Here is a 26,813-nt window from a genome sequence, read left to right as displayed (position 1 = left end):
ATGGTACTGAGTTTAGAATAGAATAGAACATTAAGATAGACATATCTAACAAAACATTTACAGTAACTGACTGTTTTTTTCAGCGAAATTGCTAATTGTCTGGCCTTACCGTTGAAGTACACCTCATGCCCCTCCTCCTTCTCTCTCTTGAAGGTCCTATCAATCTTCCGGAGGTTGCGCTCCTTGATCTTCTAGTTAGCCCAGTTGAATGCTCTTCTCCGGATGCTCTTGTCTTTCTTCCGTGTTTTTGTAGTAAAGATGTCTTAGAAGAGCAAGCATCTTTACATTAAATGCAAAACAGTAGATTGATATCCATAAAATGTCACTCAAGTTTCAGTCCGCCAAAGACCATTAGCTCTCAAACCTCTTTAACCTACCCAGACAGAACCAAGAATGCTACCCTTTAACCTACCCAGACAGAGCCAAGACCACTACCCCTCTAACCGGTCTTTACCTACCCAGACAGAGCCAAGGCCACTACCCCTCTAACCGGTCTTTACCTACCCAGACAGAGCCAAGACCACTACCCCTCTAACCGGTCTTTACCTACCTAGACAGAGCCAAGACCACTACCCCTCTAACCGGTCTCTGCCTAATAGGGAAGTCGAGTCATACTGAGGTTTAAGATATTTAACTGATCTAAATCCACAGTAATACATTGTGGATGTACTGGACATTGTCTATGCTGACTGTGTTTACTAAATGTTGTCTTGTTGCCTGATATGACACATTGTGTTTCTGTACCTCTGTGTTGTGTCTGTCTGTCTTGTGCTGTACAGTAACTGTTCTGTATTGATTTGTGTGTTTGTAATGTGTCCCTGTAATGTGTCCCTGTATCTCTGTGCTGTGTCTGTCTTGTTGTCAAGTGTTTAGTTATTGACTACGATTTAAATAAACTTTTACAAATTTACAATAGATGCATTCAAATTATATGAGCATTGAGCAAGAAGTACTTACTATCACTAGGAGGTTGACACAGTGGCTTGGTTACTGCTCATCAAACTGTTAAACAGGAGGTAAATGCAAATTAAAATTGAGCCATCCTTGGACACCCCCCACACATACCACATATAGAGAATCAGGGAATAAACTGTTACACAGTTTACAGATAACTCAATATAGTCTCAATATTAAAGTCGGCAAACCTAGTTAAATTATAATTTAGTTGAATTTTGAGTGCAGAGAGGGTGACTGCCAATTCGAAAACCAACACTTGTTGACTTAAAGCATTGTGTGCAGAAGACAAGCGACAGGTTACCACGTGTATGAAAGGGACAACTTAAGCACCGCGTGTATCTGCTAGTCATGTAGGCTAGCTAGCTAACAGAAAATTAGCTAGCTTGTTAGTCAAATTCTATAGCTGGCAAAGTAAACAGGCGTTCTTTCAATTTGCGTTTGGCGTGATTCCGAATTTCAGTAAAAAAAAAAGAAAAGAAATACAGACCAATATAGTTTAATGGGCTGTGCATGAATACATGTTTAAACCAAAAAGCCAGGTCGTCTGTATCTAGCTTGCTAAAGTGCATCTCAGGTCAGGTAAACTCGGTAGCAAGGTTAGCTCGCTTAGCTGCTGCACATATTTCACTCAAGCGATACATGTTGTTTAAGAACAAGACGCATTTTTTTTTTTAAATCTAAGAAAATAGCAAACCTACGAATTTCCAGCGCCATTCACCAGCCGCATGCCGAAGAGCGAAAGAGGAAAATTGTGCTTCTGAAAAATCCTGCGATCACGCACATGCGCACAGGGCAGTCCACGCGCACAGGGCAGTCCACGCGCACAGGGCAGTCCACGCGCACAGGGCAGTCCACGCGCACAGGGCATGTCCCCAACTCATTAATTTTCAATTGGCCGAACCTAAATAAATGTCATCTAAAGATATTCACGTATTTTATATTACACACATTAAAAACACTATGACCCAGCTACTTACCCAGCTCCTGAATGAGGTCCGCTGTAAATCAAAAGAAAAGACACATCAGGAAAATGGACACCAGAAGACTGTCTCCAAGAAAATCCTTCTCTTATGCAACTTTCTCCAGCATGCCAGTATGAATAGGTTCAGTGTACAGTGCCTCTGTAGAGGTCTAGTGAAACAACTTACTCATTAACAATAGTGACCGAAAAAGACCAACTGGACAAAGTGTGTTGTTCACTGATCTTCTTTTCATATTTCTATATGCTGCCATAAGCTGTTGCTGGCTGCCACTCTGGTGTGGGCCTTTACAGTGAGAGTGTTCAATGACCTGAAGGCCATACAGGAATCTTGTTAAAGGGATTTGATCTCAATGAGGCTAACCTGGACTGCACTCTGACTGCTTGTGGCACATATTCTGTATGTATAGTTGATTTAGTTACTTTAGACAAATGTACTGAATTGTAAGTCACTCTGGATAAGAGAGTCTGCTAAATGACTCAAATGTAAATGTGGTTAAATGGAAATGGACTGAGATGAACCAGAGCATACCACACATGCTAGCATTCTGTATAAACAACACTAACAAACACTTACTGCCAAATGAATGAACCACCAAATCATCAAAATTATTCAAATGGAGATGTGGTCAAATGGAAGTTGACTAAGGTGATAGGAGGAAAAAAAAACAGTACTTTCAAACAAAAGGATATCAAATTTTACTATGTACAATGACAGGTAGTTTGACTGTGTGGAGTCCTCTTATAGAGTCCCTGTGTGTCTCTGGAGACCCAGCAGAGAGAGGGGACTGCTTCACTGTCCAGCCACACCATCTCAGGCTCAGGGTGCCAGCCTTTAGATTCACACAGCAGACCCGTCCCTCCCTCTCTGCGTCCCTCAATGGAGATCACTGGCTGGGTTCCTACAGCTACACACACAAAGACAGACTGGAGTTGAAGTACTGGTGTGAGGTTATGAACATAGATTTAGGAAGGGTTAAATACAATTGGAGACTTATTGGAAGTTTTATGGTAAAAAAATGAATTATGCAGGGAGCAATCCCAGATTGCCCCTTCAAGTCTAATGAGACAGATCCAATGATGTGTTATTGTCTGTAAGGACAGTGTGCTGCTAGTTGTCTTCATGAGCCATTCACATGTTCATATGTTCACATGTTCAAAAAAGAGTGAGGAAGACAGTGACACCGAAATGGAGAGGGAGCCAAAGAAAAAGAATAAAGAAATGAAGGGAGTCATGAAGCTGCAACAAGACATAAAAATACTCCAAGATCAGGCAAGGGCAGCGGAGACAGAGACGAAGGAAAAGCAGAGGAAGATTGACACACTTGAAGATCTGGTGAGGTCAATGATAAGAGAGGACCAACTGGGAAAGGAAGAGCAACATGTTCTTCATGTGGAGAAACAGAAACAAAAGAAAAGAGAGAGGGGGACAACCCATGCAGAGACAGAGAATCAGATGGAGGAGGAAAAAGAAGGACAGACAGAGTCTGACAGAAAGAACAATTCAGAGAGACAAGAAGTTGAGATTGAGAGAAAGTGGAAGGAGCAGAATAGAAAAGTGGGACGAAAGGATATCATCAATGAAGGGAGAGGAGAGATGAATGTGGAACACAAACCACAGTTGTGTACTAATGGACAGAAACATCCAGAAGAAAAGAAGGGGTGGATAGATATCTTGTCTGTAGAGGATGACGAGAAGAGACAGAAAGAGGTGGAAAAACGCAATGATAAAATAAGACAGAGACAGACACTGACAGTAAGGGACATTATCCAGATGCAGGATGAGAAAAAGATGGAGAGTCCGAAAGAGGAGGGACAAAGAGAGACGCATAGAAGGACCGCTTCTGAGATTAAAGGAGAACTAGGGAAGGAAATGAAGATGGAGGGAAAGAGAGAGGAAGAGGATGAGAAGAGGAATGAAGGGACCAAACAGATGGTGGAGAAAAATAGAGAGATGGGGGAAGAAAGGGAAGGACAGGTGCCGATTAGAAGACAGAGAAATCTTCCAGAAAATAAGGGATGGATGGTGGACTTGTTTGCAGGTGATGAAAAGAAGATTCAGAATGTTGATGAACAGAAGAATAGAAAGATAGAGGGAACGGGAGAGGTGGCAGGGAGAAGAAAGGTTCCAAAACAACAGATAGAGGAAGATCAAAGTGAGATGGAAAAAGAGAAGGAAGGAGAGTTGTCTCCTCATGGACAGAGAAATCTAGCCCAAAGGAAGGCACGTGTAGACGACTTGTTTGTGTTCGATGAAGAAACGAAACAGAAAGAGGTGGAGAGACACAATGAGAGAATACAACAGGGACAGAAACTGACAGTGGGGGATTCTATCCAGATAGTTGAGGAAAAGCAGAAGATGGGGCGGAGGGAGAGAGGACAAAGAGAGATTGATAGAAAGACAGCTTCTGAGATTAAAGGAGAACTAGGGAAGGAAATGAAGATGGAGGGAAAGAGAGAGGAAGAGGATGAGAAGAGGAATGAAGGGACCAAACAGATGGTGGAGAAGAATAGAGAGATGGGGGAAGAAAGGGAAGGACAGGTGCCGATTAGAAGACAGAGAAATCTTCCAGAAAATAAGGGATGGATGGTGGACTTGTTTGCAGGTGATGAAAAGATGATTCAGAATGTTGATGAACAGAATTATATAAAGATGGAGGGAACGGGAGTGGTGGCAGGGAGAAGAAAGGTTCCAAAACAACAGATAGAGGAAGATCAAAGTGAGATGGAAAAAGAGAAGGAAGGAGAGTTGTCTCCTCATGGACAGAGAAATCTAGCCCAAAGGAAGGCACGTGTAGACGACTTGTTTGTGTTCGATGAAGAAACGAAACAGGAAGAGGTGGAGAGACACAATGAGAGAATACAACAGGGACAGAAACTGACAGTGGGGGATTCTATCCAGATAGTCCAGGAAAAGCAGAAGATGGGGCGGAGGGAGGGAGGACAAAGAGAGATTGATAGAAAGACAGCTTCTGAGATACACAAAGAACTAAATGTGAAAAAAGCAAAAATAGAGATAGAGAGAGATAATGGACAGTTGCCTGCTGGAAGACAGAGAAATCAAACAGCCAAGAAGGCTTGGATAATGGACTTGATTGCAGATGATACAGAGAAGAGACATGGAGAGGAGGGAAAAAGTACTTCAGAGACAAAAATGGACACTCAGTACAGTAGAGCAAGCAAAATGGATGTCAAAAGAGAGAGAATACTAGAGGGAGATAGAGGGAAGAAACAAGCTGAAACTGAGATGCAGAAACAGATCAGGAGAGAGGAGGAAAGACAGAGGGAATTTCAGAAGCATTTAGAAAGAGAAACAGAAAAAGAATTTGAGATGGAGTGGAAGAAATATTTTGCAATTCAAGGAGAGGAAGCAGGTGGAGGGAGAGATAAGCCAGAGGGAGCAGGCAAAACAGAAGGAGATGGAAAGGGAGGTAAAACAAAGAGAGATTGATAGATTTAAACGAGAAACACAATTAGAAAAAGGAAAGGAGAGAAAGATAGAGGAGACTGAACCAAATGATGAAGAGGAAAAGAAGAAGGCTACAAAACAACGGATGGCTGGAGAAATGAGAGAAATTGAAAGAGAGAGGAGAATAAATGTAGAACAAGCAAGAATCCAGAAAGAAAAGGAGAAAGAAGAGGAAAGACAGAAAGAGGAGGGGAAGAATGAAGCTGAAAAACAGAAAAGAGAGGTGGAGAAAGAAAAACTAAAACAGTTAGAGAGAGTGAGAAACCAGAGAGAGGAGCAGAAACAGAAAAGGGAGAAAATACAGAAAGAGAAACAACAACTCATTGAGAGGAGGAGAGAGGAGGCAAAACAAAGAGAGATTGATAGACAGAGAGAACAAGAACAAAAAATAGAGAGGGAGAGAGAGGAGACAAAACTAAGGGAGGAGGAGGAGGAGAAGAAGAAGGTTGCTAAACAGCAGAAGAAAGAGAGAAAAGAGCTAGAAAAAGAAAAAGAGTTAGAGAGAGAGAGAATCCAGAAAGAGGAGGAGCAACAGTACGCACTGGTGAAACAGTTGGAAGAGCAATACAACATGGCAAGACAAATGGAGGATGAAAAAAAGAAAACACTAAAGAAGGAGAGAGCCATTACTACCCTAAGGGGTCACCAACCCGAACGTCGCTGGTTCAAATTGCGCTTAGGACACTACTTCACATTTTCTTTTGTGTTAATTCTTGTTGCTTATGCTCATATTTGCTAATGCCTTCCCTGACAACTTATCCTAACCTTAATCACTCGAAGTTAATGCCTAATACTGCCTGACTATCACGCAATTTGTAATTCACATGGTCAACCATACGTAAACATTGGTTTTCTGTGGCATGAACAATTGGAACGTTTGTATCGGAATTATCAGGTTGCCACGATGAAGATATCTAGGGACGAACATGGCAAGCTTGTATGGAATGCTCCACAGGAGACCATTTTAGCTAGATTGTTGAATGTGACTTTAAATGTAATGTCATAATCGGGACAAGTGTGCTAGGACAAAAGTGGCTAGTCACTAATATAGCTGAGAACAGGCGTGCAGCGCTGCAACACGGATGTGGTTTCGGTGTCTCCGGTGACGTTTACTTTACCAGCGCTTTTCAGTTCACCTCACTGAGCCAGTCTTTTCCTTCCCTTTTCACCCAAGCCTACAATGCATGGCACAAGTTCTGTGGGCTCCCTGCACCTAGGAACCACGTTGAGCTGGCGCAGGTTCTGAACAACCCAAGCCTGGCCCACAGACTGCTGCAGCTCTACGGCACGCCGGCCAACATTGACGTGTGGCTAGGGGGCGTGGCTGAGCCCTTTGTACAGGGGGGGCGCGTGGGGCCTCTCTTCGCTTGTCTCATCGCCACCCAGTTCCAGAGGATCCGTGAGGGAGACAGGTGCGTGTGTGTTTGGGGGGTGCTGTGTGTGTGTGTCAGTCAAGGAAGGCTGGTGGAGGTAGAAATCGGAGGACTGGTTCATTGTAATGAATGGAACGAGGAATGGTAATCAGTGTTCCTTCCACACCTTACAATGAGCCAGTCCTCCGATGTCTGCCTTCCCTGGTGTCTATTTTGAGTGCATGTCTGTACTATATGTGAATCTCTTTCACTTTGCTCCTCCCCAGACTGTGGTATGAGAGCCCAGGAGTCTTCACCGCCAGACAGAGGGCAGCCCTGAGCACTGCCTCTCTGAACCGGATCATCTGTGACAACACTGGCATCACCAGCGTTCCCGCTGACCCCTTCAGTGTCAAGCCTGGCAGTAGTAGGCTCATCCCCTGCTCCAGTGTCCCGCGTGTAGACCTCTCAGTCTGGAGGGACAGAGGCTGTTGAGTGGCCTCTGTCTCCATGGCCCGGTCTACACTTGTTGCTTATGTCTTGTTGCTTATGACTGTGGAGGTCTACGTGTGTGGAGGTTGTGTTCCGTTGTTGGCCCTGTTTCAGCTGACCACCTCGCACTCACATTTTCATTTCACCTTTATTTACACGGGACAAACGCAGTGGATTGTATTTCTAGTCCCAGTCTGGCCACAGAAGGCGCATGCAGCTGAACATTTGAACTGAGACTTTGTAATACCAGGTGTGGACACGGATCTGATCATACCAGGATAACAAGTCTGATTTTAGTGTAGATGAGGCCTATGAAGACACCGACATTGTATGCATGATTACTGAAGAGTGAGGGAGTACAGGAGTGAATCAGTACTTTATTTATATGTCTGTATAGACTTGAAGTGATTAATTTGCTCCACAACTCTCCTATTCAAGTGTGACTTTCTTAGTCAAATAGAGAATCTAGCTAGAGCTTCATGTGTGTTTGAGTTGGCTGGCTAACTTCATCCTGAAATGATTGACTTGCGTGATTGGATCTTGCTCTACCATATTCTCAGTCTTGTATGAAGCCCTTGCATGAACTATGCCTTTGCACTTAACAAGTCTCTCTTACAAAAGAGATTTTAAATCTGAGATGACAAATAAAATGATTACATAATAATAACTTGTGTAATATGTATATATGTGCTTCTAATAACACATGTGGTTTCTGATCTTACAGGTGAAAGCTGCTATGATGACAAGGTCAGTATTTTTATGACTTGCCTGCTTGTGAAATTGGATACACATTCAGTTATGAAGTAATTTTGACCAATACCATGGTAGTCAAATCAAGCTAAATGTCTGTTTTTCTGGGTAGAAGGGCTCTGTGCTACCCACCAGGTCCCAGCAGCAATGCTGGGACCTGGGTGACTTCAACTTCCCCCACTCCCAAAACAAAGAGGAAAGGAAAATAAAATGTGCTTAAAGAGGCAATCTGTGTCTGTTGCATAATTTTTGGGACTTTTAAATGAATTATGTATAGCCATTTATTCTTGGCTATAACTTTATAAATGCCTCATGGGCTTTGTTCAACTGTCTTACCTCATCAGAACTCAGTTTTACCATGTTTACTGCGTAGTTGGAGTGTGTTTAGTCATCTTGATCTCATGGACGCTTCACATCCATCGCTGTCTGACCTTGCATGTCTACAGCCCCGTCCCTCAGCTGTTCAAGTGGCATTGACCTGGCTTTCTTTGAATTACAGATTGCCCCTTTTTAAAAAGGGGCAATCTGGAATTGACGCAACCACTTTTAAATGAATTATGTAGTCGTTGATTATTAAAGAATGCCACTTCTAAATGCCTGTTAGTTCGTGCTTGTTTTATGCCATTGGTTACAAAGTGTAATTGTAAAACTACACTGTATAGCTTTAAAAACTGTATAGCTTTAAAAACATGGTTAAAATTGTTGGGGCTTTTGCTCTAGCTAGCTCAGCAGTCATGTCCTCTAAACCCAACTGAGTGCGTACAGAATTTGGACTCAACTGCTTATACGTGATTGCTCTTAAGCACGTGCCAAGGACAGAGCAAAGCCAGCAAAAATGCACGTCACAAGCTTTTTCTCTGACACCACTTGGACAATTTTGATTAAACTTGGGTGAATGATTGGTCTTGCCATACAGATTAGGAAGTTACGCTGATTGTCCAAATTGACTAAACTATTGTTTAGGAGTTTCGAGGTGATGTCATAATAGGGAGCAAAGTGGAGAGCTAGGAGTGTCCGCAGTGAGCTGTTCTTGGTTAAATGCTGAGCACAGGGCTGTGTCTGGGTGCTCCGTACGCTAGCAGCGATATGTTAACACCAACTAGGTAGGCATTGCTATGCTAGTAACAGAGTAGCTTGCTAGTAAGAGGGCATAAAATACATTTAGAAAGTCTGTCATACAAAGAGTGTGTATTTAGATGTCCTCAATTTCAACTGAAGTAGCCGCCATCTTGTGAGATGTGTTTGTCCCGCCCCTCCTTCAAGCAATAGTGTCGCTGTAGCCCCTAACGCCGTAGGCATAATGAATTTGGGAATAATATTTTGAGAAATCAATGCAAAGCTGATAGTCAAATAAACACTTCAGGTTCTGGTAACTTTTCAGTCTAGCTAGGAATGCAGCTGTAGGCCTATAGCCTAATGAATTTGTGAATAATATTTTGTGAGTGACGTCTGTTATGCAGCATCATTTAATACCAAAACTTGGCCTATATCAATATGGAAACCAGAGGTGTGTAACCTTGGTTTATAGCCAGTTGTCATAAATTATGTGTATCTTTACCGATACCGTCAAGTATAAATGTCAGATACGCTCGTCCAGAAACAGAACAGCTGTGATTACAGATGAACTAAAGAGAGGGAACACGTCCTTGAAACTGACCTCCCGGAGGATCCTTCAGTCCTTCTACTCTGGAGCTGTGGAGAGCATCCTGGCTGGCAACATGGAGCTCCAACCCCCCCTCTCCATGTCCTGTACACCAGGAGGTGTAGGACCAGAGCCTACAGGATAATGAAGGACCCTCACCACCCGAAAAACGGACTGTTCCAGCTGCTGCGGTCAGGCAAACATAATTACCCATTGCAGACTCATCCTCCACTGTAATTATCATACTGTCAACCTGTCATTGCCATTGTATATTGCCATTCCATTGCGTACATTGCTTCACCACTGTTTATACTGCTTATACTGTTTATATTCTTTAGTACTTCTATTTTATTTTATTCTATTTTAAAACTTATTGTTGCACTACTCTGTGGCACTGTCACTTTTGCATTTCACTGTATACTTGTATGCACGTGACAAATAAAGAATCTTGAATCTTGAATTGTGGCCATGTAGGGATGCCCATGGTCAGCAACAATACTCAAATAGGCTGTGACATTCAAGCGATGATTGATTGGTATTAATGGGCCCAAAGTGTGCCAAGAAAACATTCCCCACACCATTACACCACCTCCACCATGAGAAGGTGTACAGATGTTCCAAATAAAGTGTCTGGTGAGTAGATATTATTGTTTTAACAGTCTTTTTAATTTCCCTCCATCTTCCTCTTTTAAAGCCCCCTCCAAAAAAATCCATATTGTACCGACCCTGTGTAAGGCCCATTAGCAGCTCTGCCAAGGGAGTTAACTCTCTTGGTGTTGTGGCTAGCGCAGCCGGTTTGTAAGCAGAAGGTTGCGAGTTCGATACCCGCTTAAGGCAAGCTACTCTACCCCGCCGTTCGCTACATTGGTGTCAGAAGTGGGATGGCGCCCGTGAGTCCATTGGAGAGGCGTGTCCACGTGAGAGACTCGTATTTTCAAGAGGCCAGGAGGTTTTGCTGGCCAGGTCACATGGTCAGGAAAAACTCCAGGCCCCAGTTTATGCCTGGAACCATTGAAGTTCTAAACAGAGACTCAGCGAGCCCAGAGGTATCCATGCTTACCGTAGTCGGATGGAACGATAGTCCCGTATAACAGCAACCTGACAGAGCAGTGACTATGACAACACAAGTCCTCTTACTCAAAACGTTGTGTTTCAAAAACGTTTGTTATGGAAGTTTCCGCTGCTCTCCCATGTTAGTACACACTCAAAATGAACCTATAGAATATAGATATTCCTATACAAGTGTTTAGTATACAGATATATACATGCTGACAGACTGTATTTTCAGACATGGTGAGGGTGTTGTCATGGTGAGGGTGTGTCTCAGGTGCAGCTCTCTGCTTATGACAATTGTTTCTAACTGCCCTCCTCTCTCCTCCCTACATAGAGGACTTACCTGAACCCCCCCCCCCCCCCCCCTTCTCCACCATCACTCCCCCAGGTCCCCTCCTGCCCTACTCTCTCCTCCCTCCATTGTGGAGTTATCTGAGCCCACCATCACTGCCCCAGGTCCTCTCCTGACCTCCCCTTCTTCTCCAGGTACAGAACCCTGTGGACAGGACCTGACCTTTACTATGACCTGTAGACCCCACGGTTGTCATAGCACCAGCACAAACAGTAGGCTTTTGACTAATGTATAGGCACCCCCTGTTGGTGGTTTAGGAGTATAACAGCTGTTTGTCATCCTGAGATAGTAGTGTTCTCTGCTCCCCTCTAGTGGATGGAAAAGAGAACTACAACACTACTGGGTTTCAGTCACTGCTCTGCTTGTACACAAGACAGACCAGTACATGCACTCCCCTTATAAGAACCACATCAGAGCTGGACTACTCGGACTCTGACTTTGAAGGTGAAGTACATTGTAAGTACAGCTTCCCACCCCACAATCATGCATCTCTATAAACAGTTGGTTCTTCTATCCACTTCACTGCTGTGCTGCATCACTCCTGATCCGGAGAATCCTGGTAACTATCTACACACATGGACTCTGATGATGGACGGTTATGTCCACTGTGTGTTGGTACAAGGCTCTAATCATTCATCAATATGCATTTTACAAAAGCTTTACAGTTTCAACATGACACATGATTATAGACATCAATAGGTTGAATTACAGTAAAGAATCATACAACAGTCATTCACTCCACTAAGTGTCCAGCCCAACTAGTCACATGACCAGCCCAACTAGTCACATCCGTGTCCTTGTCCCCTGTATCTCTACTATCTACAACCGAGTGACTCTCTGATCATCTGATCACCATTATCTCTGATGGTGATTCTCCCACCAGTAGCTCTTACAGTGATCAATACATTGACTCTCTCCACAGAATTCATGACAATGAGCAGGTCAAGTGCCATCAGATGACAATTTTGCCTCGAAAATGTCACTAATATTTCAGACAAACCACTGCCATATTAGCATAATGCAAAGTTTAATTTCGGTCTGTGTACGTTTTTGCCATTAGTTTTTTTGTGACAAATAATGACAACCAAGAATGACAGTTAGTTCTTTTAATTTTTTATTAAGCACCAGATCTGCAACATACAGGCAACATGGGTTCAAACTCTCTCATATGAATGGGCTGTCATATGACATGATATAATATAGTATGGTGTAGTGAGGTAGTTATAGAGTGTGGGGCGTGCTGGGGTGGTTGGTGAGTGAGGGGTAGTGTGTGAGTGTGGTGTAAAATTGGGGTAGTGTGTGGGGTATAATTGGGGTAGTGTGTGGGGTTAATGGGGTAGAGTGTGGGGTTAATGGGGTAGTGTGTGAGTGAGGTGTAGAAAGGTCTTTTGAGTTCCATTTAGAACCCTCTGTGGACAGAGGGAGAGGCCCGGGTGTAGGGGTTTGGAGAGGAATAAACAAAGGGATCTTGGAAAAGCAGGAGGACCAGGAAAACATATGAAGATGAAGAACGACAACCATGACTGATCAGAAGAGGAAAGATGGAGATGCTGTAGATGGTGGTGGCGGGGGGCGGCATCTTTAATCTTCAAATGCGTTCAATCTGAGGAAAATAACAGAAAAAGGGAAGTGAGAGATAATAGGACGCTCACATACAGACTGTTGACATTGGACAAACAACTTCACGTTCAACTACACGTCTGTTTGAAATGTGTATCCTACTACTAACTCCTCTTCCCTGTGTGCTTTATTTCTCACCTCAACTTTCTTTTTTGCCAAATTGTCATTTTTCGATCAGGAAACATGGCCGCCTCTGGGTCATCTTGCAGGTCCTCTGCAAAATGTTCCCCACCCGCCATCCATTCAAGCCTCCGCTCTCTCTTTTTCGAGGCCCACTTCTCATATCGGTCCACCTCCTTCTGCCTCATGGCACCTTTCTTCTGGGCCTTTTCGTCCTGGAACTTATTCCAGCTGTCCTCTGCCTTCTGCCTCTTCTCCTCCGTCTTCAAGAGGTCCTCCCTCTTCTCCTGCTCTCTCTGGGCACGGGTGACCAGCTGGTTTGTGACCATTGAGGCCGTGCCCCCAAACGTGGTACCTGACAGAGAAAAGGACAATATCCAATGGTACTGAGTTTAGAATAGAATAGAACATTAAGATATATAGACATATCTAACAAAACATTTCCAGTAACTGACAGTTTTTTCAGAGAAATTGCTAATTGTCTGGCCTTACCGTTGCAGTACACCTCATGCCCCTCCTCCTTCTCTCTCTTGAAGGTCCTATCAATTTTCCGGAGGTTGCGCTCCTTGATCTTCTGGTTAGCCCAGTTGAACGCTCTTCTCCGGAAGCTCTTGTCTTTCTTCGGTTCCTCTGCCTCCATTTCAGTCTGTTGTTCATCTCTCTCCTTCTCTAGTGTTTTCTTTTTTTCATCCTCCATTTGTCTTGCCATGTTGTATTGCTCTTCCAACTGTTTCACCAGTGCGTACTGTTGCTCCTCCTCTTTCTGGATTCTCTCTCTCTCTAACTCTTTTTCTTTTTCTTTTTCTAGCTCTTTTCTCTCTTTCTTCTGCTGTTTAGCAACCTTCTTCTTCTCCTCCTCCTCCTCCCTTAGTTTTGTCTCCTCTCTTTCCCTCTCTATTTTTTGTTCTTGTTCTCTCTGTCTATCAATCTCTCTTTGTTTTGCCTCCTCTCTCCTCTCATTGAGTTGTTGTTGTTTCTCTTTCTGTATTTTCTTTCTTTTCTGTTTCTCCTCCTCTCTCTGCATTCTCTCTCTCTCCAAATATTTTTGCTTTTCTTGCTCCATCTCTCTTTTTTTGTCCTCAGCCTGCTTTTCGGCTTTCTTCCTTTCCTCCTCCTCTCTCTGTCTTGCATCCTCTCTCTTCCTTTCCATTTCTTGTTCCTCCTCTCTCTGCTTTTTTGTTCTAGCAATCTCTTTTTGTTTTTCTTCCTCTTCCTCTTCTTTCTCCTTTTCTTTCTGGATTCTTGCTTGCTCTACATTTATTCTCCTCTCTCTTTCAATTTCTCTCATTTCTCCAGCCATCCGTTGTTTTGCAGCCTTCTTTTCATCTTCATCATTTGGTCCAATCTCCTCTTTCTTTCTCTCCTTTCCTTTTTCTAATTGTGTTTCTCGTTTCAATCTATCAATCTCTCTTTGTTTTACCTCCCTTTCCATCTCCTTCTGTTTTGCCTGCTCCCTCTGGCTTATCTCTCCCTCCACCTGCTTTTTTGGGACAGTCATCTCCTCTTCCTCTCCTTGCATTGCTTCATGTTTCTTCCACTCCAACTCAAATTCTTTTTCTGTTTCTCTTTCTAAATACTTCTGAAATTCCCACCGTCTTTCCTCCTCTCTCCTGATCTTTTTCTGCATCTCAGTTTCAGCTTGTTTCTTCCCTCTATCTCCCTCTAGTATTCTCTCTCTTTTGACATCCATTTTGCTTGCTCTACTGTACTGAGTGTCCATTTTTGTCTCTGAAGTACTTTTTCTCTCTGCCGCTTTCTGGATAGCATCTTTTACTGTCTCAGTGTGACTCTCCTCCTCTCCATGTCTCTTCTCTGTATCATCTGCAATCAAGTCCATTATCCAAGCCTTCTTGACGGTTTGATTTCTCTGTCTTCCAGCAGGCAGCTGTCCATTATCTCTCTCCATCTCTATTTTTGCTTTTTTCACATTTAGTTCTTTGTGTATCTCAGAAGCTGTCTTTCTGTCAATCTCTCTTTGTCCTGCCTCCCTCCGCCCCATCTTCTGCTTTTCCTCAACTATCTGGATAGAATCCCCCACTGTCAGTTTCTGTCCCTGTTGTATTCTCTCATTGTGTCTCTCCACCTCTTTCTGTTTCGTTTCTTCATCATACACAAACAAGTCGTCTACACGTGCCTTCCTTTGGGCTAGATTTCTCTGTCCATGAGGAGACAACTCTCCTTCCTTCTCTTTTTCCATCTCACTTTGATCTTCCTCTATCTGTTGTTTTGGAATCTTTCTTCTCCCTGCCACCACTCCCGTTCCCTCCATCTTTATATTATTCTGTTCATCAACATTCTGAATCTTCTTTTCATCACCTGCAAACAAGTCCACCATCCATCCCTTATTTTCTGGAAGATTTCTCTGTCTTCTAATCGGCACCTGTCCTTCCCTTTCTTCCCCCATCTCTCTATTTTTCTCCACTATCTGTTTGGTCCCTTCATTCCTCTTCTCATCCTCTTCCTCTCTCTTTCCCTCCATCTTCATTTCCTTCCCTAGTTCTCCTTTAATCTCAGAAGCGGTCCTTCTATGCGTCTCTCTTTGTCCTCCGTCCCTCCGCCCCATCTTCTGCTTTTCCTCGACTATCTGGATAGAATCCCCCACTGTCAGTTTCTGTCCCTGTTGTATTCTCTCATTGTGTCTCTCCACCTCTTTCTGTTTCGTTTCTTCATCGAACACAAACAAGTCGTCTACACGTGCCTTCCTTTGGGCTAGATTTCTCTGTCCATGAGGAGACAACTCTCCTTCCTTCTCTTTTTCCATCTCACTTTGATCTTCCTCTATCTGTTGTTTTGGAACCTTTCTTCTCCCTGCCACCACTCCCGTTCCCTCCATCTTTATATTATTCTGTTCATCAACATTCTGAATCTTCTTTTCATCACCTGCAAACAAGTCCACCATCCATCCCTTATTTTCTGGAAGATTTCTCTGTCTTCTAATCGGCACCTGTCCTTCCCTTCCTTCCCCCATCTCTCTATTTTTCTCCACCATCTGTTTGGTCCCTTCATTCCTCTTCTCATCCTCTTCCTCTCTCTTTCCCTCCATCTTCATTTCCTTCCCTAGTTCTCCTTTAATCTCAGAAGCGGTCCTTCTATGCGTCTCTCTTTGTCCCTCCTCTTTCGGACTCTCCACCTTTTTCTCATCGTGCATCTGGATAATGTCCCTTACTGTCAGTGTCTGTCTCTGTCTTATTTTATCATTGCGTTTTTCCACCTCTTTCTGTCTCTTCTCGTCATCCTCTACAGACAAGATATCTATCCACCCCTTCTTTTCTTCTGGATGTTTCTGTCCATTAGTACACAACTGTGGTTTATGTTCCACATTCATCTCTCCTCTCCCTTCATTGATGATATCCTTTCGTCCCACTTTTCTATTCTGCTCCTTCCACTTTCTCTCAATCTCAACTTCTTGTCTCTCTGAATTGTTCTTTTTGTCAGACTCTGTCTGTCCTTCTTTTTCCTCCTCCATCTGATTCTCTGTCTCTGCATGGGTTGTCCCCCTCTCTCTTTTCTTTTGTTTCTGTTTCTCCACGTGAAGAACATGTTGCTCTTCCTTTCCCAGTTGGTCCTCTCTTATCATTGACCTCACCAGATCTTCAAGTGTGTCAATCTTCCTCTGCTTTTCCTTTGTCTCTGTCTCCGCTGCCCTTGCCTGATCTTGGAGTATTTTTATGTCTCGTTGCAGCTTCATGACTCCCTTCATTTCTTTATTCTTTTTCTTTGGCTCCCTCTCCATTTCGGTGTCACTGTCTTCCTCACTCTTTTTTGAACATGTGAACATATGAACATGTGAATGGCTCATAAAGACAACTAGCAGCACACTGTCCTTACAGACAATAACACACCACTGGATCTGTCTCATTAGACTTGAAGGGGCAATCTGGGATTGCTCCCTGCATAATTCATTTTTTTACCATCAAACTTCCAATAAGTCTCCAATTGTATTTAACCTTTATTTTAGCAGGGAGTCCCTTTGAGACCAAGGTCTCAGTTTACAACCATACATAATACAAACACAAAATTACAACATTCGAAAACACAATCAAGAAAAACAAACACATTTTTCAACAAAGAAGTCCTCAATGAAAACTTTAAACTGCCCTCAAAACCTTAAACTGAAACGTTCTCTGCAGATTGTTCTAGCAGTTCTCTGCACCACAACTAAAACCCAATTCGGTGGAGACCCGAGGAACCTCAAGAGTTAACCAACTCTGAGAACAAGTTAGGTATAACAATCAGGCCCTTAGAACACTTCATATATAGATGAGGACCATCAACAGTGGTAATATTGATGTAATAATAGTAGAACTGTAGTTTATTGTAATTTACTCTCACCTGTAAAAAGGGAAAACGCTTTTTGTTTTCCTCAAAATGGTCGTGCAGATCCTTAGAAATATGTGCAATACGTGCCTCTACTGCAAGGTCCACTTGATATTGCTGCTCCCTCTTTCTTTAGGGTAAATAATCTTTGTTATTCCTGAGAGACTATTATCTTAGCACCAGGCAATAGAAGTATACTTTACACAAGTAAAACAAATAAAGAAGCTCTAACAGAGTAGCAACACAGCGACAGGCACAGCGGTCATGGATACATTCAGGTCAATCATGGATACATCCTCTCATCTTCCTTCCAAAATTCTAAATTCTAAATCATTGACGAAATCAAGCATTAGACTAAATTGCATTTCCATTGGAGATGGCTGATCTTTTCATAATACAGTAACCTATATATACTATATTTCTGTGTGTGGTTCATCCCTTACCTTTCATCAGCCATTGAAAATGTCAATTGCTCCAAAACATGAAATCTGCGTGCAAAAACGCTGTGAAATTCAGTCCAAGGATCCTCCTTTTGCGTGGACATTTTTCCTGTCAGCCTTGAATAAAAAAGAATCAGGGCATCACATTATGTCTAGAAATTGAGATTTTGTAGTAAAGATGTCTTAGAACAGCAAGCATCTTTACATTAAATGCAAAACAGTAGATTGATATCCATAAAATGTCACTCAAGTTTCAGTCCGCCAAAGACCATTAGCTCTCACTCCTCTTTAACCTACCCAGACAGAACCAAGACCACTACCCTTTAACCTACCCAGACAGAACCAAGACCACTACCCTTTAACCTACCCAGACAGAACCAAGGCTACTACCCTTTAACCTACCCAGACAGAACCAAGACCACTACCCTTTAACCTACCCAGACAGAACCAAGACCACTATCCTTTAACCTACCCAGACAGAACCAAGGCTACTACCCTTTAACCTACCCAGACAGAACCAAGACCACTACCCTTTAACCTATCCAGACAGAACCAAGGCTACTACCCTTTAACCTACCCAGACAGAACCAAGACCACTACCCTTTAACCTACCCAGACAGAACCAAGACTACTACCCTTCTAACCGATCTTTAACCAACCCAGACAAAACCAAGACCACTACCCCTCCAACCGGTCTTTACCTACTCAGACAGAGCCAAGACCACTACCTCTCCAACCGGTCTTTACCTACCCAGACAGAACCAAGGCTACTGCCCTTCCAACCGGTCTTTACCTACCCAGACAGAGCCAAGACCACTACCCCTCCAACCGGTCTTTACCTACCCAGACAGAGCTAAGGCCACTACCCCTCCTACCGGTCTTTACCTACCCAGACAGAACCAAGGCCACTAAACCTCTAACCGGTCTCTGCCTAATAGGGAAGTCAAGTCATACTTTAAAGATATTTAACTGATCTAAATCCACGGTAATACATTGTGGATGTACTGTACATTGTCTATGCTGACTGTGTTTACTAAATGTTGTGTTGTTGCCTGATATGACACATTGTGTTTCTGTACCTCTGTGTTGTGATGTCTGTCTTGTGCTGTACAGTAACTGTTCTGTATTGACTTGTGTGTTTGTAATGTGTCCCTGTACCTCTGTGCTGTGTCTGTCTGTCTTGTTGTCAAGTGTTTAGTTATTGACTACAATTTAAATTGTACAGTTCGCAAGGCATAGTATATATACAGCTTAGTAAATTGTATACACTGCATTGATGAACAGCAAGTATCTTTACAGTTCATTTATATACGTTAAACTTCACTCAACTGTCAGTCTGCACACCATGCAACAGCATACTTCAAGCCAATATCTTCATAAAGATTCAATGCTGTAATATATAATCTGCTTGTCAATGTATTTATCAGAAATGAGGAGAGTAAAACATACCTTGCCAGCAATGCTGGTCTTTGTCTGTCAGTCAATCTCTGTACCAATTATTTTCTTAGCCAAGGCCAAGACGGCCTGCATACAGTACAACTGCTAGAATAATAGAGATAGGACATCTATGGATATAATATTGAACGTCTGGAAAAACTCGTCATCTGTGATGTCATAACCCATTGTTACATAGACCTACAGACACGCCGTGTCTTACCGCGACTCAAATCATACATGCCAAATCATTCTTATTTAATGCGTCAGTATTGTTATAATAATAATAATAATAATAATAATAATAATAATAATAATAATAATAATAATAATGTATTTATTTTGTATAGCGCTTTTCTCAGTCCTCAAACACACTACATTCCATGGAGAAAAAATAGATAGATAAATAAAAAGTGAAACAAAAGCACAGTCAGTAAAAACAACAATACAGACGGACTAAAGATTTAAAGCAAGTTTAAAAAGATGGTTGTTAAATGTGTTGGTGATATGTTGACAGACGGCTGCATAATAAATAGAAAGATTGTAATAAGTCTCGACAAGTAGTTGGACAATTGTTGGCCCATGTCGGCATGTACCGCTAGAGGGCGTGCGGAGGTGATGGACAGTTCGCTGTGGGCTCGAGTTGCCGTTGTGTCCTTAGTTGGCAGTTGAGACTCAGGCGACACTGAGGACAGCCAGCTCACCCTTTTTACCTTCTATTACTCTTTCAGGTTAGTGAAATGTCAACAAACACCTCGACGTTTAGACTAGGCCCATACGGTAGCTAACCCCAATATGTAGATGGTGTTAAATGTATTTGGAATGATTGATTGAGGCTGGCATGTAGAGTTCACCAGCTAAGCTAGCTTGGCTAACCGTTGGCATGGCTAACTAGCGAGTGAAAACCGAGTGGGTTTGATGCCAATATTTTCATGAGATGTCACATTTGGAGTCAAAGGTAAATGTGATCACATAAGAGATACACATACATTATTATGTGTATCTTTACCGATACCGTCAAGTATAAATGTCAGATACGCTTGTCCAGAAACAGAACAGCCGTGATTACAGATGAACTAAAGAGAGGGAACACGTCCTTGAAACTGACCTCGGTACACAAATGCTTTATTGAGACCAAGTACCGCGAAGACCCGGTACAATGACGATACGTAAAGGTGTTGTTGTTGGTTAAGGCATAACCTTGAATGACTTGTACAGTACCTATTTTCCTCTTCCTAAATCTATGTTCATAACCTCACACCAGTACTTCAGCTCCAGTCTGTCTTTGTGTGTGTAGCTGTAGGAACCCAGCCAGTGATCTCCATTGAGGGACGCAGAGAGGGAGGGACGGGTCTGCTGTGTGAATCTAAAGGCTGGCACCCTGAGCCTGAGATGGTGTGGCTGGACAGTGAAGCAGTCCCTCTCTCTGCTGGGTCTCCAGAGACACACAGGGACTCTATAAGAGGACTCCACACAGTCAAACTACCTGTCATTGTACATAGTAAAATTTGATATCCTTTTGTTTGAAAGTACTGTTTTTTTTTCCTTCTGGGTGACATCTAACAAAATCAACCTTGTTTACTTGGTACAAGGTTGAAGTCGATTTAGAATGATTTATGTTTCAGGTGAGCTGTTTGACCGCACCAACCCATGGATGGTTGTCTTTGGTGTTTCTGTCATTGTCATTGGATTACCTCTGGCCATCTACTTCCTGGTGAAAGGATGTTGAGCGGAAGGTGAAGTCACATGATGATTTGAAGGTTTATTCATTTGGCAGTGAGTGTTTGTCAGTGTTGTTTATACAGAATGGTAGTCATTTTTCAAGCTCTGGTCTAAACTTTGAAATGTTTATACTGAAGACATTTCTCTGTCTTTTACTCTGCTCATAGGTGACCTCAACCAGCAGCGAGGTCAGTAGTGGTCATCTTAGTGAACTTCCATTTGACTACATCTCCATTTGAATAATTTAGATGATTTGGTGGTTCATTCATTTGGCAGTAAGTGTTTGTTAGTGTTGTTTATACAGAATGCTAGCATGTGTGCTATGCTCTGGTTCATCTCAGTCCATTTCCATTTAACCACATTTACATTTTAGTCATTTAGCAGACTCTCTTATCCAGAGTGACTTACAATTCAGTACATTTGTCTAAAGTAACTAAATCAACTATACATACAGAATATGTGCCACAAGCAGTCAGAGTGCAGTCCAGGTTAGCCTCATTGAGATCAAATCCCTTTAACAAGATTCCTGTATGGCCTTCAGGTCATTGAACACTCTCACTGTAAAGGCCCACACCAGAGTGGCAGCCAGCAACAGCTTATGGCAGCATATAGAAATATGAAAAGAAGATCAGTGAACAACACACTTTGTCCAGTTGGTCTTTTTCGGTCACTATTGTTAATGAGTAAGTTGTTTCACTAGACCTCTACAGAGGCACTGTACACTGAACCTATTCATACTGGCATGCTGGAGAAAGTTGCATAAGAGAAGGATTTTCTTGGAGACAGTCTTCTGGTGTCCATTTTCCTGATGTGTCTTTTCTTTTGATTTACAGCGGACCTCATTCAGGAGCTGGGTAAGTAGCTGGGTCATAGTGTTTTTAATGTGTGTAATATAAAATACGTGAATATCTTTAGATGACATTTATTTAGGTTCGGCCAATTGAAAATTAATGAGTTGGGGACATGCCCTGTGCGCGTGGACTGCCCTGTGCGCATGTGCGTGATCGCAGGATTTTTCAGAAGCACAATTTTCCTAATCATTCCAAATACATTTAACACCATCTACATATTGGGGTTAGCTACCGTATGGGCCTACTCTAAACGTCGAGGTGTTTGTTGACATTTCACTAACCTGAAAGAGTAATAGAAGGTAAAAAGGGTGAGCTGGCTGTCCTCAGTGTCGCCTGAGTCTCAACTGCCAACTAAGGACACAACGGCAACTCGAGCCCACAGCGAACTGTCCATCACCTCCGCCGCGCCCTCTAGCGGTACATGCCGACTTGGGCCAACAATTGTCCAACTACTTGTCGAGACTTATTACAATCTTTCTATTTATTATGCAGCCGTCTGTCAACATATCACCAACACATTTAACAACCATCTTTTTAAACTTGCTTTAAATCTTTAGTCCGTCTGTATTGTTGTTTTTACTGACTGTGCTTTTGTTTCACTTTTTATTTATCTATCTATTTTTTCTCCATGGAATGTAGTGTGTTTGAGGACTGAGAAAAGCGCTATACAAAATAAATACATTATTATTATTATTATTATTATTATTATTATTATTATTATAACAATACTGACACATTAAATAAGAATGATTTGGCATGTATGATTTGAGTCGCGGTAAGACACGGCGTGTCTGTTGGTCTATGTAACAATGGGTTATGACATCACAGATGACGAGTTTTTCCAGACGTTTAATATTATATCCATAGATGTCCTATCTCTATTATTCTAGCAGTTGTACTGTATGCAGGCCGTCTTGGCCTTGGCTAAGAAAATAATTGGTACAGAGATTGACTGACAGACAAAGACCAGCATTGCTGGCAAGGTATGTTTTACTCTCCTCATTTCTGATAAATACATTGACAAGCAGATTATATATTACAGCATTGAATCTTTATGAAGATATTGGCTTGAAGTATGCTGTTGCATGGTGTGCAGACTGACAGTTGAGTGAAGTTTAACGTATATAAATGAACTGTAAAGATACTTGCTGTTCATCAATGCAGTGTATACAATTTACTAAGCTGTATATATACTATGCCTTGCGAACTGTTTATTTAAATTGTAGTCAATAACTAAACACTTGACAACAAGACAGACAGACACAGCACAGAGGTACAGGGACACATTACAAACACACAAGTCAATACAGAACAGTTACTGTACAGCACAAGACAGACATCACAACACAGAGGTACAGAAACACAATGTGTCATATCAGGCAACAACACAACATTTAGTAAACACAGTCAGCATAGACAATGTACAGTACATCCACAATGTATTACCGTGGATTTAGATCAGTTAAATATCTTTAAAGTATGACTTGACTTCCCTATTAAGCAGAGACCGGTTAGAGGTTTAGTGGCCTTGGTTCTGTCTGGGTAGGTAAAGACCGGTTGGAGGGGTAGTGGCCTTAGCTCTGTCTGGGTAGGTAAAGACCGGTTGGAGGGGTAGTGGTCTTGGCTCTGTCTGGGTAGGTAAAGACCGGTTGGAAGGGCAGTAGCCTTGGTTCTGTCTGGGTAGGTAAAGACCGGTTGGAGAGGTAGTGGTCTTGGCTCTGTCTGAGTAGGTAAAGACCGGTTGGAGGGGTAGTGGTCTTGGTTTTGTCTGGGTTGGTTAAAGATCGGTTAGAAGGGTAGTAGTCTTGGTTCTGTCTGGGTAGGTTAAAGGGTAGTGGTCTTGGTTCTGTCTGGGTAGGTTAAAGGGTAGTAGCCTTGGTTCTGTCTGGGTAGGTTAAAGGATAGTGGTCTTGGTTCTGTCTGGGTAGGTTAAAGGGTAGTGGTCTTGGTTCTGTCTGGGTAGGTTAAAGGGTAGTAGCCTTGGTTCTGTCTGGGTAGGTTAAAGGGTAGTAGCCTTGGTTCTGTCTGGGTAGGTTAAAGGTTAGTGGTCTTGGTTCTGTCTGGGTAGGTTAAAGGGTAGTGGTCTTGGTTCTGTCTGGGTAGGTTAAAGGGTAGTGGTCTTGGTTCTGTCTGGGTAGGTTAAAGGGTAGTGGTCTTGGTTCTGTCTGGGTAGGTTAAAGGGTAGTAGCCATGGTTCTGTCTGGGTAGGTTAAAGGGTAGTGGTCTTGGTTCTGTCTGGGTAGGTTAAAGGGTAGTGGTCTTGGTTCTGTCTGGGTAGGTTAAAGAGGAGTGAGAGCTAATGGTCTTTGGCGGACTGAAACTTGAGTGACATTTTATGGATATCAATCTACTGTTTTGCATTTAATGTAAAGATGCTTGCTGTTCTAAGACATCTTTACTACAAAATCTCAATTTCTAGACATAATGTGATGCCCTGATTCTTTTTTATTCAAGGCTGACAGGAAAAATGTCCACGCAAAAGGAGGATCCTTGGACTGAATTTCACAGCGTTTTTGCACGCAGATTTCATGTTTTGGAGCAATTGACATTTTCAATGGCTGATGAAAGGTAAGGGATGAACCACACACAGAAATATAGTATATATAGGTTACCGTATTATGAAAAGATCAGCCATCTCCAATGGAAATGCAATTTAGTCTAATGCTTGATTTCGTCAATGATTTAGAATTTAGAATTTTGGAAGGAAGATGAGAGAATGTATTGTGGTGGAAGTCTAGGATTTACCACTCTGTACTTTAGCTCTTCGGAGGTAAGAATCAAGAAACAAGTCCTGAGTAGCCACAATATATGAGTCCGGTATTTATTGCTTGCAAACAAGAGACAAGAGCGTAACAGCAGCCCAGCGTAGAACCGGGGTTCGTTCAGCACAAGTCTAAAGAGACAATGATCAGGTTCGTCTTTTATACAGTTTAAACATGATACAGGCGCCGCCAAGGCTATCGGCTGATGGGCCTGTGCTTACGTGAGAAAGGGCGGGAAAGAATGAACAATGGGGAGACTTTCTTATTGATTAATCGCCGTTCAACATTTCACACCTATCGACAGGATGCGCCTGTCCCCCCACTATTGCTCTCTCCTACCACCCCCTCAGAGATCACCGCTGTTCATATGGTAAATCATACAGTGCTTCTCAGAACAATGGCTATAGAACTTTAGAGGAGTGGCAAGAGAAAATGTCATCACAGTAGTTACACAAGTTGTATCAGTCATATGAAAGTGTATAACCTGAAAATAGTTCTATGAATGTATTTTCCATAACAGTATCCATGATTGACCTGAATGTATCCATGACCGCTGTGCCTGTCGCTGTGTTGCTACTCTGTTAGAGCTTCTTTATTTGTTTTACTTGTGTAAAGTATACTTCTATTGCCTGGTGCTAAGATAATAGTCTCTCAGGAATAACAAAGATTATTTACCCTAAAGAAAGAGGGAGCAGCAATATCAAGTGGACCTTGCAGTAGAGGCACGTATTGCACATATTTCTAAGGATCTGCACGACCATTTTGAGGAAAACAAAAAGCGTTTTCCCTTTTTACAGGTGAGAGTAAATTACAATAAACTACAGTTCTACTATTATTACATCAATATTACCACTGTTGATGGTCCTCATCTATATATGAAGTGTTCTAAGGGCCTGATTGTTATACCTAACTTGTTCTCAGAGTTGGTTAACTCTTGAGGTTCCTCGGGTCTCCACCGAATTGGGTTTTAGTTGTGGTGCAGAGAACTGCTGGAACAATCTGCAGAGAACGTTTCAGTTTAAGGTTTTGAGGGCAGTTTAAAGTTTTCATTGAGGACTTCTTTGTTGAAAAATGTGTTTGTTTTTCTTGATTGTGTTTTCGAATGTTGTAATTTTGTGTTTGTATTATGTTTGGTTGTAAACTGAGACCTTGGTCTCAAAGGGACTCCCTGCTAAAATAAAGGTTAAATACAATTGGAGACTTATTGGAAGTTTTATGGTAAAAAAATGAATTATGCAGGGAGCAATCCCAGATTGCCCCTTCAAGTCTAATGAGACAGATCCAGTGGTGTGTTATTGTCTGTAAGGACAGTGTGCTGCTAGTTGTCTTTATGAGCCATTCACATGTTCATATGTTCACATGTTCAAAAAAGAGTGAGGAAGACAGTGACACCGAAATGGAGAGGGAGCCAAAGAAAAAGAATAAAGAAATGAAGGGAGTCATGAAGCTGCAACGAGACATAAAAATACTCCAAGATCAGGCAAGGGCAGCGGAGACAGAGACGAAGGAAAAGCAGAGGAAGATTGACACACTTGAAGATCTGGTGAGGTCAATGATAAGAGAGGACCAACTGGGAAAGGAAGAGCAACATGTTCTTCATGTGGAGAAACAGAACCAAAAGAAAAGAGAGAGGGGGACAACCCATGCAGAGACAGAGAATCAGATGGAGGAGGAAAAAGAAGGAGGACAGACAGAGTCTGACAGAAAGAACAATTCAGAGAGACAAGAAGTTGAGATTGAGAGAAAGTGGAAGGAGCAGAATAGAAAAGTGGGACGAAAGGATATCATCAATGAAGGGAGAGGAGAGATGAATGTGGAACATAAACCACAGTTGTGTACTAATGGACAGAAACATCCAGAAGAAAAGAAGGGGTGGATAGATATCTTGTCTGCAGAGGATGACGAGAAGAGACAGAAAGAGGTGGAAAAACGCAATGATAAAATAAGACAGAGACAGACACTGACAGTAAGGGACATTGTCCAGATGCAGGATGAGAAAAAGATGGAGAGTCTGAAAGAGGAGGGACAAAGAGAGACGCATAGAAGGACCGCTTCTGAGATTAAAGGAGAACTAGGGGAGGAAATGAAGATGGAGGGAAAGAGAGAGGAAGAGGATGAGAAGAGGAATGAAGGGACCAAACAGATGGTGGAGAAAAATAGAGAGATGGGGGAAGAAAGGGAAGGACAGGTGCCGATTAGAAGACAGAGAAATCTTCCAGAAAATAAGGGATGGATGGTGGACTTGTTTGCAGGTGATGAAAAGAAGATTCAGAATGTTGATGAAGAGAATAATATAAAGATGGAGGGAACGGGAGTGGTGGCAGGGAGAAGAAAGATTCCAAAACAACAGATAGAGGAAGATCAAAGTGAGATGGAAAAAGAGAAGGAAGGAGAGTTGTCTCCTCATGGACAGAGAAATCTAGCCCAAAGGAAGGCACGTGTAGACGACTTGTTTGTGTTTGATGAAGAAACGAAACAGAAAGAGGTGGAGAGACACAATG

General features: G+C 42.4%; 1 pseudogene across 1 annotated transcript in view; it reads left to right on the top strand.

The window, feature by feature from the left end:
* Positions 1-26,813, top strand: part of LOC310822356 (eosinophil peroxidase-like) — an 86,616-nt pseudogene that overhangs the window by 53,929 nt on the left and 5,874 nt on the right. Inside the window, exons 13-16 of the transcript in view lie at positions 7,045-7,184; positions 20,275-20,385; positions 20,867-20,887; positions 21,533-21,553. The product of the transcript in view is annotated as an eosinophil peroxidase-like (transcript). The remainder of the gene's footprint in view (positions 1-7,044; positions 7,185-20,274; positions 20,386-20,866; positions 20,888-21,532; positions 21,554-26,813) is intronic.

Source organism: Argentina silus, assembly GCF_951799395.1.
Source record: "Argentina silus genome assembly, chromosome: X".
NCBI lineage: Eukaryota > Metazoa > Chordata > Actinopteri > Argentiniformes > Argentinidae > Argentina > Argentina silus.
Note: the sequence above shows the minus strand (reverse complement) of the source record. Positions and strands in the feature narration are given on the sequence as shown.